This window comes from Tamandua tetradactyla, chromosome 6 (assembly GCF_023851605.1).
Source record: "Tamandua tetradactyla isolate mTamTet1 chromosome 6, mTamTet1.pri, whole genome shotgun sequence".
Taxonomy (NCBI): Eukaryota; Metazoa; Chordata; class Mammalia; order Pilosa; family Myrmecophagidae; genus Tamandua; species Tamandua tetradactyla.
In genome coordinates, this window is record NC_135332.1 from 32,533,148 (window position 1) to 32,546,264 (window position 13,117).

At 43.8% G+C, this 13,117-nt stretch overlaps 1 long non-coding RNA gene across 1 annotated transcript; it reads left to right on the forward strand.

Annotated features, from left to right (window-relative positions):
* Positions 1 to 986: 986 nt before the first annotated feature.
* On the forward strand, positions 987 to 3,230 carry LOC143685935 (uncharacterized). Its single transcript, XR_013176798.1, has 3 exons — positions 987 to 1,259; positions 1,551 to 1,640; positions 2,916 to 3,230. It is a non-coding gene; the product is annotated as an uncharacterized LOC143685935 (long non-coding RNA).
* The last annotated feature ends 9,887 nt before the right edge of the window (positions 3,231 to 13,117 follow it).

Genomic DNA, 13,117 nt, shown 5'->3' on the forward strand with positions numbered 1-13,117 from the left:
CGCCTCAAGGCAAGTTCCCATCTTGCCATGTGTTTGCTGTAGGACCTTAGAAAAAAGTCTCCCAACCTCTTTGGACTTTAGTTTCTTCATTTGTAAATGGGGATTTTGAGGTCTTTTGTAATTCTAAAGTTCTGTGATATTAACAACTTCATCAAGTAATTAGAAATAACAACTGAACTTGATTAATAGGAAATTGTACCTGAGTCACATAACTGGAAATAAGGCAACAATTTATTTTAATATGTGCTAGGGTCCTGGTGCTTCGTTATTTCTAACTTATCACCCCCAGTCCTTTCAAAAGCCTCTAATTAGCTCATGGGACAGCAGTGTGAATGGTGGATGAACACAATGGGTGGGAGGTGCCCTCAGGCCCAAGACAGACGGAGATGGCCCAGTGGTTCTCATGCTCTATATATCAGAATCCACTGCATTGGTTTGTTAACACACCGATTGCTGGGCCTCACCGCAGAGTTTCTGTAGGTCTGAGGACTCACCAAGAATTTGCATTTCTGACAAGTCCCGTTGAAGCTGATGCTGTGGGTCCAGGAACCACACTTAGAGAAGCACCGCTGTAGGGGAGAGAGGGGATCCCTGAGAGAGAGGAGGGAGACTGGGGCTGGCAGGAGCCATTTGTAACCCAGAGAAAGTAAAAGTGAGGTCCAGATCTAGGAATAGCATTTGGTAGGACCTAGCAATTAGCTTTTCTAATGAGTTGTTACTGTGTACTTGCTTAGGAAGGCATGGGGCCCACCTCACTGAATTGCTGAAACTCTTGCAGCTGTGTTCACAGACAGGCAATGAGGCCTGCCTTATCTAGCCTGAGGGGATGAGGCAGCGTCTGGGGGCTGTCTGAGTGTCTTGCTGTTTGCCGAGTTGCAGACTGATGGCTGATGGGTGCATGAGTTTTCCCAGGGGGCTCTAGAGCTCATAATGGGTTATTGTTTTCTAGCTGGTGTTCTGAAGCTTCTCTTGCCTTACCTGCCAACCCTACACTTTCACATTCACCAACTAGCTTCCTCCACTTCTCCACTCTGCCTTGAAATGGCTCCTCTGATGAGTTCCATCACACCCTAAACAGTTCACTTCAGGGATATTTTTGATGTGTAGTATATAATGTTTATTTGACCTCCCTTCCTAACAAGCACCCCTCCCCCCCCTTTTTTTTGCCTGAATTTGATTCTAAAGCCTCTGATTTAACCACTATATTATACTAAAACTGTTTATGGCATCCTGTGATGGGAAGCAGTTTAGAGCAGCAGGTAAGAGCTTTGGCATCAGACCAATAGTTTTTGTTCTAGTGCTGCCTCTCTCTATCTTGTGGTCTTGGGGAAGATTTTTAACCTCACTGTGCTTGCCGAGGATTTCCTGGCCATGATTTTACTCTACTTGATAGAACAAAATGTGATTGTTAAAGGATGTGAGGATTAAAAGTACACTTTAAAGTGCTCAGGGATTCCTTGAATGTGTGTTGAGACAAATGTGGAAACTTCCTGAAGTTCTTTGGAAGTAATAGGCAAATGTGTTGATTATTGCTTTCCCTTTGCTTTAAGCACAGAATAGTTGAAAGAGCTTTGGAGAGAGATAGCCCAGATTCTGGATTTAAATCCCAGCTCTGCTACTTACTAGCTATGGACCTCTAGGTAAGTGTCTTTGTTTCCCTGAGCCTCAATTTACCCAACTGTAAAATGGAACTAATAATACATAATCCACAGGATGAAGTGTGTCTAAGGCGCTTCTGTGGGCATTGGGTGGGAGTTTCCCATGGTGGACCATGTCTCCTGGCAGTGAGCTGGAATTCTGCCTGAGAGCCTTCTAAGTATGGGATATCTTCTGGGAGTGACTCTCTAGGTCTGGCCTTCCAGGTCCACATTCCATCCCCTGACTCATTCAACACATGTGATTGAGCATCCATGACCAGCCAGGTGCGAAAGAGGTGCTGGGACAACACTGTGTAGGAGAGGCAGCACCTGCTCTCAGGGAACTCATACATAGACTTATGCCAGCAGCAGGATGGGTTCTCCCTCCTACTTCTATTTCTCTCTGGTTGGTTATGAGTGCTCTTTATTCCTCCTGGGTGGTAACTGCTTGAGTAGGAGCTGCTACTGCTAGGGGCACCATCCCTGGGTGCATCCTGGTTCCCTGGGGGAAAGTAGGTGGGGATTAAGAACCAGCCAGGAGACACACTGCTAATCACCTGTGGACCAAGGAGGACTCAGCTGCTCAGTTTGAGTCTCTCCTATTACAGTTCCCTATTCCTGTTATGTTCACAGCCCACGCTTCTGTTTAAATGTAAAAGGTAAAATGCATAGTTAATATCCTTCTCTCAAAATCCTATCTAGCCGTCTATCTAGTCATCCATCCATCAAAGCGATTATTAACATGTGAGAGTTGCCATGTGCCAGGCCCTGTGCTGAATCTGCAGACTGAGTCCTCAGGGTGACACTATGAGAGAGATGCTACTACTAACCCTGTTCCTAAGATGAGAAAACTAGACACTGAGAGGCTAAGTAACTTGCCCAAGGTCACATATTAAGAAGTGGCAGAGCCGACCACGAAGCTCAGCAGACTGGGGCCAGAGCCCACACCCTGGACCCCCACGGGCGATGCTGCCTCCGTGTTTGTGGGCGGCAAAGAGAAATGTCTGCAGTGACTTGCCCCAATAATGCTCGCTATTTCTGAGTGGCTGGATTTAAGGTCATTTGTGACTTTCTCCTTTAAAATCTTTAAGTGGCGGACATGAGTTATCTTTACAATAATGTGATAAATTGAAAAAGCTGATATGCCCAAAGCATATGATCTGCAGGACGTGAAAGGGCAAGCAGGAATTTTTTTGCCCTGCAAAGGAAAGGGTTTGGAGAGGCAGTTGGAGGATGCAACGTTTTATTTTGACTATCATTTCATCGTGCTCTCCACAGGTCGGTCCTTCGATTCTCCATCCTTTGAGCTTTCCGTTCATTGCTTGGGTCCTCTTGATGCACACTAGCGACACCCTGCTGCCCCTCTCTCTACCACAAGATGGCAATCTCAGCACAATGATGGGCAGCCCTCAGCCTCCACAGACCACAGTCCACGAAGGAGCACTGCGTGTCTCCACATTACAAAGACTCTCTCCAAAACACAGTGGGAAGAAAGGGCTTTTAAAGAGGGACTACAAAGCCAACATCCCCTGCTGACCCCAACCCCCTGGTCATTGTATTTAGTCTCTTCCATTTGCAGTAACGCATAGTTCTCCCCAGAACAAGGCCATGTTGTCTATTTTGCTTTCTGATGAAAGAGGAGCTTGCTAATGACAAAGAAATTTCAATCCACAGAATGCATGATTGCGGGCCTGGAGAATGGGTTATTTGTAAATCTGTGGGGTTATTTACCCAGTGACTTGTGTAGCTTCCTTTTGCTCCATGGAAGGAAATTGGCTGACAGTCTTTGAGGTGCAGCGGCTACAAGGCGAGACCCAGGACAGGCAGCTGGCAGCCCTCACCGGGGCCCTTCCGGGTGGGTGGCTGTGTGGGGCAGCCCCAACTGAGGCTGGGCAGAAGAGGGCGAGTCTTTGCACCATTTATCAGGGAGGGAGACTGTCAAGTGCAGGACTGGCTTTGATCCCTGTGGTAAAACAGTGGACGTCTGCAGGAGGCTGAGGAAGGAAACTTGGGGAGGGGCCACAGCACTTCTACCACCTGAGATGTCCAACAGGACTAGATTCGGGTTTGGGAAGTGCTGCAGAACTCCTAGATGAGTTAGCACTGGCTGCTATAACAGGTGGAATGTCAAATCTCAGTGGCTTATCATAATGGAAGTTTATTTCTTACTCATGGAACTAAGGTCCATAGTGGGTGATTCTGATCAGTAAGCAGGCATCTCATAGACTGACGGCTCTTCAAGTGGTGATTCGGGGGCCCAAGCTGCCTCCATCTGTGCCATTTTCAACACGTGGCTCCTAAGGGCTCTACAAAAGGAAAACAACATGGAGGCTCAGGTGTGGGAGGTTTTTAACATGCCAGGTCCAGTGGTGGTAGAGACACCACGCCTGTCTCTATTCCCTTGGCCAGAACTGAGTTGCCTGGCCACGCCTAACTACAAAGGAGGCTAAGAAAGTTAGTCTAGTTGTATTCCCAGGAGGACAAGGAAATGGGCTTTGCGTATAATGAGCCAGTCCCTGCCCCAAGGCTCATTATTCAGACAGCTGGACTATATTTATTTCAAAGAAACGATCAGATTTGTACAGATTCATACACAAAGATGTTCATTGCTCTGCTATCATAAGAGCAAATATTTAGAATCAACTTAACTGTAGAGTAATAAGGGATTAAATAACTGATGATTTAGCCACACAAATGAATACTGGGCAGCCACCAAAAATTGTGCCATAGAAAATTGTGTTTTGGTCCCACAGCCATCACAGTGCTTTACAGATACTGTAGGAGGCCCAGTGTTCATGTGAGTCAAGAATGAAATATAAACAGGTGTTACCTGTTTTCATTTAAATTTTCTACCACTTAGAGTCATATACAAAATATTTATTTTAAATATAAGCATTTAAAACCTTCTATCTATATTTCTATGAGCACATTTTCTCAAAAACAAATGTACAATTGAATTATACTACAGACTTTGTAGACTATTTAATTCACTTCTTAACTCCCTGGCTCCCTGCCTGCCTCCCACCCTGAACCATAGCGTCACAGGGCAGAGACTGTGTCAGGTTTGTTTACTGCTGTACACAGAGTGTGGGGCCTAGAGTAGGCATTTGGTAAATATTTATTGAATGAAATTGAATTGAATGGGATAATGTCAAATGAAAACTCAACTTGAGTGAAAAAAGCAAAGAAAAAAATGAATGTACGTTATGATCCCAGCTGTGTGAAAAAGAAGTCTGGGTATGCATATAAAATAGATTGTAAGAAAACATATCAGCATAACAGGATTGTGCCATTTTTTATATTTTAGAATTTTCTGCTTTTTTTTTCTTCTTATAGTGCAGACCTATTATTTGCATAAACAAGACTAAAAGAAAAGGTTATTCCTAAAAAAGGCTTTCTTAAGGAGCTGAAGTGCAACTTGGGCTACGTCTCGGGGTGGGCGTTACAGGGTGAGGGACCCAGTTTCCCCTGGGACTGATGGGCAAGGTGTGAGGAGCTACTGAAATCGTTCATGCTTGGACCTTTAGTCTGGGAACTGGGGCAGAGCTCAGCCCAGATGTGGGGGTCACAGGGGCTGGGAACTGGAAGGGGAGGTGACACTTCTCTCACAAGTGCTCATCTTGAGACCCTTCTGCTTTTCCCTCTGAAGTGTGAGCATGACTCTCATCTATGCTAAGAGGAGTGTGGGCTTAGACTCTGGGGAGCAGGGGAAGAGAGGATATGGGGTAAGTTGTCATCACACACTGGGCACTTGGTTCTGTAGCCCTTCTGGGAGCTTCCCCACCCTCCTAGGTTTGCCAGATAGAATATCAGACACCTAGTTACATTGGAATTTCAGATAACCAACAAATAATTTTTTAATATAAATGTTCCAAATATTGAACTCTTAACAGAACTCCACCAAGCTAAGGATCCCCTTTTGGTGACTGCTTTGAAAGAAGTGGTGGAGTTTATAAGCCCCTATCACACTTGGTACCTCCCACCTCTAGTAAAGCCGGTCCCCTGCCTCTCTCTGCCCACCTGCTTACGCTCTTCCCTCTGCTTTCTGCCCACGTGACTGTCAGCACCCGAAGTTTAAAACGAGAGCTTAATTGTTCATCTCAGGGTGTATTAATTCAGGATGTTTTCCCTGGAGAGACCTTGGAGACTCCATTAGGTGGCTTTTTAGGGCTCATCCCTTTCTGGGCAGCTCCTTCTTCTGGCCAGGTCTGCTTCTTGTTGGGTTGCCATATCTCAGGCATCTCTTTCCCCAGGTCCTTAACAGACAGGGTTGCAAGACTCCTAGCTTCTCCCTAAGCCTTTTCTCCTTCAAATCAGTGCACCGCTGACCTGAGGTTTTCTCAAGCCTACTCACATTGTTAGGGGAACAGACCTGTATAACATTGTCACTGTAATGCATTTCCTAGACATTTAAAAACATTCACAGCAGCTATTCTGCAGAATGCTGGCTCTGGATGGGGTATACTGAGGGAGCTGGAGGAGGAGAGGATGTCCCTGGGAGGGAGAGCAGCAAGGGAAAGACACATTGAGGCTGAGAAGCCAGGGTCAGGGACTGAGCCTAGAGTCCTGGACGCATTCAAGCTCTGAAGCATAGGCAGTGCTGGGCTTGAATCCATGGTGAGGAAATGAAGCAAACAGGGGTTTGGAGTAGAACACGGAAGGCTCTGCCTTGACTCCAGCAGATGCTACTTTAGAAAGGGCCAGTTGTGAGCCTGCCTGCTGGCGCTGCCAAGTACTGGGATGTAATTGGGAGCAAGGCTCACTTGCTCATAGGTCCCTGTATCAAACACTGTCAAATAAAAACCAAATAGTTTTCTTGTGTTGCTTGTTGGTTTTGAAAAGCAAATTCTGCAGAGGAGCGTTGTGAATAAATCGTCCGTGAATATCGAATTTTCTATTTTTCAAAACATTAGTTTGAACCATATGAAATCGCCACAACTTCACTGCTTTTGATCTACAAAAGCAGCAATTTTTATCTGCCATGCTCACAACACTACGCACGCACACAGACATAGACACATACACATACACAGGTACACACATGCACATAGACCCATACAATTGTGCACAGATAGATTTTGTTGCCAGGGTTGGCATCCTAGCTTGGAATGGCCAGCCCTGTCCCTGAGATAAGCTGCTGCAGTTGACATTGTGACAGAATGCGTCCTGGAGTTTTCCTCAGAATTTTAAATTGAATTGAACAAGTTTGCACAATCTCCTCTGTTTACTTGGTTCCTTCTTATGGAGAAACTGCTGTGCTTTTAGTTTCATTGAAGGACCCACCAGCTTTGGTGGAACATGGCTGGGTCTACCCCAGGAAGTCAGAGTGAAATCTTGCGGGAGCCAAGTTCTCTTTGATGAGAGTGTATTCAGGCAAATCCCAGCATCCAGGGTAGGAGAGAATTCATGCAGTGGTTGAATTAGGGGATTCCTTCCCTGGCTCCTTCACTTGCTAGTGTGTGTCCTTAGGGCAAATTATTCAGCCTCTCTGAGCCTCAATGTCCTTATTTGTAAAATGGCAAGAATGATTCCTAATTCATGGGCTGGCAGTGAACATTTGATAAAGAAAGGTGAGTGGAAGCATGTTGTAAACTATAAAGCTGGATGCAAATGTCAGGTGTGATGAAGAGTTTGAACTCCTCACCAGGAGGATGGTTAAGGCAGAGGAAAGGTAGTAGACTCTAAACCTTAGACCATCAGGGTGTGGGTCCAGTAGCTCAGGGAGGAAGAATGGGCTGCAATTCTGAGTGGGTGTAAAGAAGAGAGTAGGGTTGCTAGCCAGCCAGTCTCAGTCTTGCTGGGATGAAGGATGCCAAGTGGACCTGATCAATTCGGTCCTTTTTGTGCAGCTAGCAATTGAGGCTTACCCCTGCACTGCCACAGGCACTGCATGGCTTTAGCCTGCTATTCCCTCAGGGCTCCTGAAACCCAGAGGCCCCAGGAATACCTCCCTTTAAAGACTACTCTCCACAGACTTAGAGATAGTATGTTGCGATGTAGCATAAATGGCCATAAAACATTGTAGAAATCATAAGTAGTGAAATATCAATAGTAGCTTGAGTACAAATGTTCAGTAGTCAATCAACACTGAAATCTCAAATATATGTGTAAATTATGGCACCAGATACCTAACATTTGTACACGATCTTCTAATAGATATTCCCACTGTGTGGTTCTGAGTACTTGGTTTTTCCCTCAACACAACACTTGTCCTCCTTGCAACTGAAAGAACTCTTTTATACACAAGTGATGGAATACAACAAAGAAGAGACTTTCTGGCTTGCTCACTGGAAAGATCAACGGGGCAGCTAATTTTATTTATTTATTTATTAATTAAAAAAAATTTAACAACAAACAAAAACACTCTTAACATTCCATTCTACATATATAATCACTAATTCATATCATCACATAGTTGCATGTTCATCATTATGATCATTTCTTAGAACATTTGCATCAATTCAGAAAAAGAAATAAAAAGACAACAGAAAAAAATTCATACGTACCATACCCCTTACACCTCCCTTTCATTCATCACTAGCATTTCAATCTACTAAATTTATTTTAACATTTGTTCCCCCTATTATTTATTTTTATTCCATGTATTTTACTCATCTGTTGATAATGTAGATAAAAGGAGCATCAGACACAAGGTTTTCACAATCACACAGTCACATTGTGAAAGCTATATCATTATAAAATCATCATCAAGAAACATGGCTACTGGAACACAGCTCGACATTTTCAGGCAGTTCCCTCCAGCCTTTTCATTAAATCTTGACTAAAAAGGTGATATCTATTTAATGTGTAAGAATAATCTCCAGATTTTTCTCTCGACTCTGTTTGGAATTTCTTAGCCTTTGACACTTTATTTTGTCTTATTTCACTCTTTCCTCTTTTGTTCAAGAAGGTTTTCTCAATCCCTTGATGCTGAGTCTCAGCTCATTCTAGGATTTCCAGATTTTTCTCTCGACTCTGTTTGGAATTTCTTAGCCTTTGACACTTTATTTTGTCTTATTTCACTCTTTCCTCTTTTGTTCAAGAAGGTTTTCTCAATCCCTTGATGCTGAGTCTCAGCTCATTCTAGGATTTCCGTCCCACATTGCCAGGAAGGTCCACACCCCTGGGAGTCATGTTCCATGTAGACAGGGGGAGGGCGGTGAGTTTGCTTGTTGTGTTGGTTGGAGAGAGAGGCCATGTCTGAACAATAAAAGAGGTTCTCATGGGGGTGACTTTTAGGCCTAATTTTAAGTAGGCTTGACCTATCCTTTGTGGAGTTAAGTTTCATATGAACAAACCTCAAGATTGGGGGCTCAGCCTATTGCTTTGGTTGTCCCCACTGCTTGTGAGACTATCAGGAATTCTCTACTTGGAGAAGTTGAATTTCCCCCCTTTCTCACCATTCCCCCAAGGGGACTTTGCAGATACTTTTTTACTCACTGTTCAAATCACTCTGGGATTTATTGGGGCATCACTCTGGCCAAACCTACAAAATCTTATGCCCTACTCAAGGTTCCATGCACTTATGGTGTTCAATTAAGCTGTCCACATAAGTTATATTAGGGACTGCACTAGTCAAAATATAAATTTTGTATCAAATAAACAGTTTTTGCTTTAGTCTCATGCATAAGTTAAAATTTTAAAATATGAATTACCATCTATTTTCAACACCCTGCAGTGGTGATATTCCTTTGTTCTTCCTCATGCAAAAACATTTTTAAATTTGTACATTTAGTCACTATCATTTTACACTCTAGGCATACCTAGATTATACCATCTCAATCTTTATCGTCTATCTTTCTTCTGGATTTCATTTGTGGGCAGCTAATTTTAGAACCCTAGGCTTTCTCTCTCTCTCTCAATGTCTTGGGCCAGTTCTCTCCCCATGGTGGGCATGATGGCCTCTGGCATCTGGTACTGGCATCCTACCGTTTGGCAACACTAGTGGAAGGGAAGTCAGCATCTTTCACGATTGCACCAGCAGAAAAAGTCCGGGGGGATTATGATTGGCTCACCTTTGGCCATGTGTCTTATTCCGGAACCAATCATTGTGGTTGGGAGAATGGGATGTTCTGATTGGCTACCACTTGAAAAGAAGTGGGCACGATCAGCCTCCCTTCTGAATCACAGGAAAAACATTACCTGTTGGAAAGGGGAGTTCTATTGCTAGAAGAAAGGGAGGAGGAGTGACACTGGAGGACAAAGACCATGGATGCCCACCACAGTACTTCAATGTAATAGCTTATTAATTACCCACTCTAAGCTCTCTCACGCAAGGATTGCATCCTGCTGACCAGAATATCCTCAGCACAATGCTTGGCAGATGATCAGTGCTAACATTAGTACTCATATTTGTTGATTTAATGAGTAAATGAGTGAGATACTTCTGCAAGTTATTGATAAATTCTGCATCTTTAATAGGACTTCCTGGTAATTATAGAAATGACATACTGTTTCTTTTTTTTTAATTGCACATAACGTAAAACTAACTTTAAAAGTTCACCCTTCATTGACATTTAGTACATTCATAACATTGTGCAATTAGTGCCTATACCAAGTTCCAGATATTTTCATCACTCCAAAAGAAAACTCTATACCTATTAGGTAATTGCTCCCCATTTTCTACTCTCCCTAGCCCCTGGCAACCAATCTGCTTTCTGTCTCTATTTGGATATTTCATATAACATTGTTCTTAATGAAAACAAGTAAGCAAATTTGTGGGAATATTTTTCTTATATTTACCAAACTGAAGGGAAAAACATACTTCTACACAAACCAGCTAGAGCCAGCTTAACTGAGAAAAGGGGGATTATTGATTCACCTGAGTTCCTTTAGGAAGCCAAGTCTAGCTACAGAGTCTGGCCCAGGTTCTGAAGACTTTCCAGGGCTCTGTCTCTCCCTTCGGCTCCTCTCTACCCATCAGCTGCTTCTTTCTCTGCTTTTTGGAGCAGATGGGTTTTCTCTGCTTTTTGGAGCATGTGGCAGAAGATATCCTCTTCCCAGCTGTTGAGTTAATGTCCTAGAGGTTTATTGGCTCTGGATCCCACTTTCCACATTCTGGCACTTTCTGGGAGAGGGAATCTATTGGTCCAGCTTGAACCAGATGTCCACCCGTGGCCTTGTCGACAACCAAAGGTCTAGGGGCAGGACTGTCCTGTAAACTGACTTTGTGGAGGGCAGAAGGTGACATGGATCCAAGTCAGCAGGGAGCCAAACTGCAGGTCCTCAAAGGCAGGGACTTCTCATCTGGAGACCTGCCCATTGATCATAAGCCAAAAGACTGCTCTGGCTTCTCTGAGCAGGACTGTAATTGATTTTGCTTTAGAGAATTTCATGACCCTTTTTGAGATAATAAAAAGGACTAACATAAAATTCTCCCAAACAAAATCAATTGCTTTCCTTTTCCCACCAGCACTCAGAAGCAGTCTGCCGTTCCTCTGAGTGAGCAGGACTCCTGAAGCGTGGAGCCAGGGGCCCAGGGGACGCAGGCTGCCTGCTTTGGAAGGTGTTTGTGCTGATATGAAGCAGGTTTCAGGTGGCAGAATGGGTCACATGGGTCTGAGAAGACATGCTCCTCTTAGACCTTGGCACATTTCTTGGCCCAAGAGGTTTTTACTTCTGACAGAAGTCCTTTGAGTTTGGTAGCTCTCCTAGGAGGAGAGAGCATGCACCTAAGGCTGAGACATGGTGGTGACAGGTTGAAGGTATGACCTCCAGCTACTCTGCTCATAAAAGGCACCTTCTGACAGTGGTTAGGAGAATGACATCAGCATCTTCTGGTGGGCAGTAAGCTGTAGGCTTTGTTGACAGCTAAGCAGAAGGGGTCACCATAATGTGACCATTTCCATGACATCCATGACTCTCATTTGCAATGTTCAACAATGGGTTTGAGTGTAAGGCAAGAACCTTTTTGTTTTTCCCAAGGAGAGTGCTGCCTTCATTTCACTGTAGATGCCATTTCTTTGAAGTCCAGGCCAAGGCAATCATAGGACACTGTCAGTGATTTCCCCTGGGTCTATATGCTGACCCCAGGCCTCTTGGAGTAGCTAGTAGGTTGGGGGGCTAGTGAATACTGCCAGGTGCTGGAAGAGGAGGTGGCACCATGTAGTGGAGAAAAGAAGCTGGAGTTGGAGACAGAAGCTCCCAGTCTTGGTTCTGGCACACCTCCTTTTTTGCTGTGTGGTTTTGGGCTAGTTGTTTCCTCTCTCTGAACTTTACCTTCCTGGCCTATAACATGGGGATAATAAACTCTCTGCTACCTCCCTCCCATGTAAGGTGGTCAGGAGGATGATGGAAGATCGTGTATGTTGAAAATACTTTGCAAACTGTAAAGCACGGTGTAAATTAGAGGTCCTCTGTTTATTGTGATCACTATTGATAGTTGATTATTACAGTTATTTGTCAATAAGGATAGCATCAGTCTCAGGGTAATGGAGGGGATTCTGGGAGGAGTTGGGGGGCGCTGGAGATGGTTACTTAATCTGTTACACAGTTTGCATATGTTTTCTCAATTAAAAAGTGGTGGGCCTGGCTTTGACCTTGCTCATACCCATGCAAACACAAATTCCCTAGTGGTTTTGAACAGGGACTTGGAGACTACAAATGTCTGATTTGCTCTGTTATAGGTGCTAGGGATATAGCAGCAGTATTAATCCTTAATGCCCCAATGACAGGTCTTGTACCAACTGGTGGCATTTGAATTAATGTCCCATGACATTTGGCCCAATGTCCTCCTTGATTACCTGGGTTATCCCCAAATACAAACATCCAGAAAGGTCTAGAAACACTCAAGAAAAGTCTCCAGACCTCTCTGACTGTGTGAAGTTCTTCTTCCTTCTCACTTTTCTGGGGTTTGATGATCTCTTGAAGAGCACATGTTTAAACATGCTGGCTCCAAGTCTACATAGAGAGACAGCTGAGCACTAGTCGAATGCTTGTCCTTGCAAAGTTCAGGGCTAATTAATATGGTGAGAGGAGGGAGGAGAGCAATTTGGATTTTAGCACTTTGCAGCTTTGCCTCTTGAGGATACCTCATGGCTTAGGAAGTGACCCTTTAGGCTCACTATAACATTTTTCTTTAAATGAATGACAAATATCCATCATGTAAAACATCCCTTGCAACATTTCAGCCTGTCACTAATGATCTTATTGGAAAGAACATTTGATTTAAGATTTGAACCTTTCATGACAACCTTTCTTAGCTTGGATATGTATATTTGAAATAGAATTAATATGGTTTTAGCCTGTAGTCAAGTAGTAAATCCATGACTTTTCTGAATTTAAGAATCAGGCATCTCCCCCCCCATCCCCCTTTGCATTCTTTAAAACAAATGTGCTTAAACCAACCCCTACTGAGACCTGGAAATATATTTAGATGAATTCATCCATTTTTGACCACTTGATAGGATCTTCTCCAAGATGTCAAAAGAATTATTACAGTATCTTATTTTAGGAGTCAAGGTTGGAGCAGCAAGTGTCTG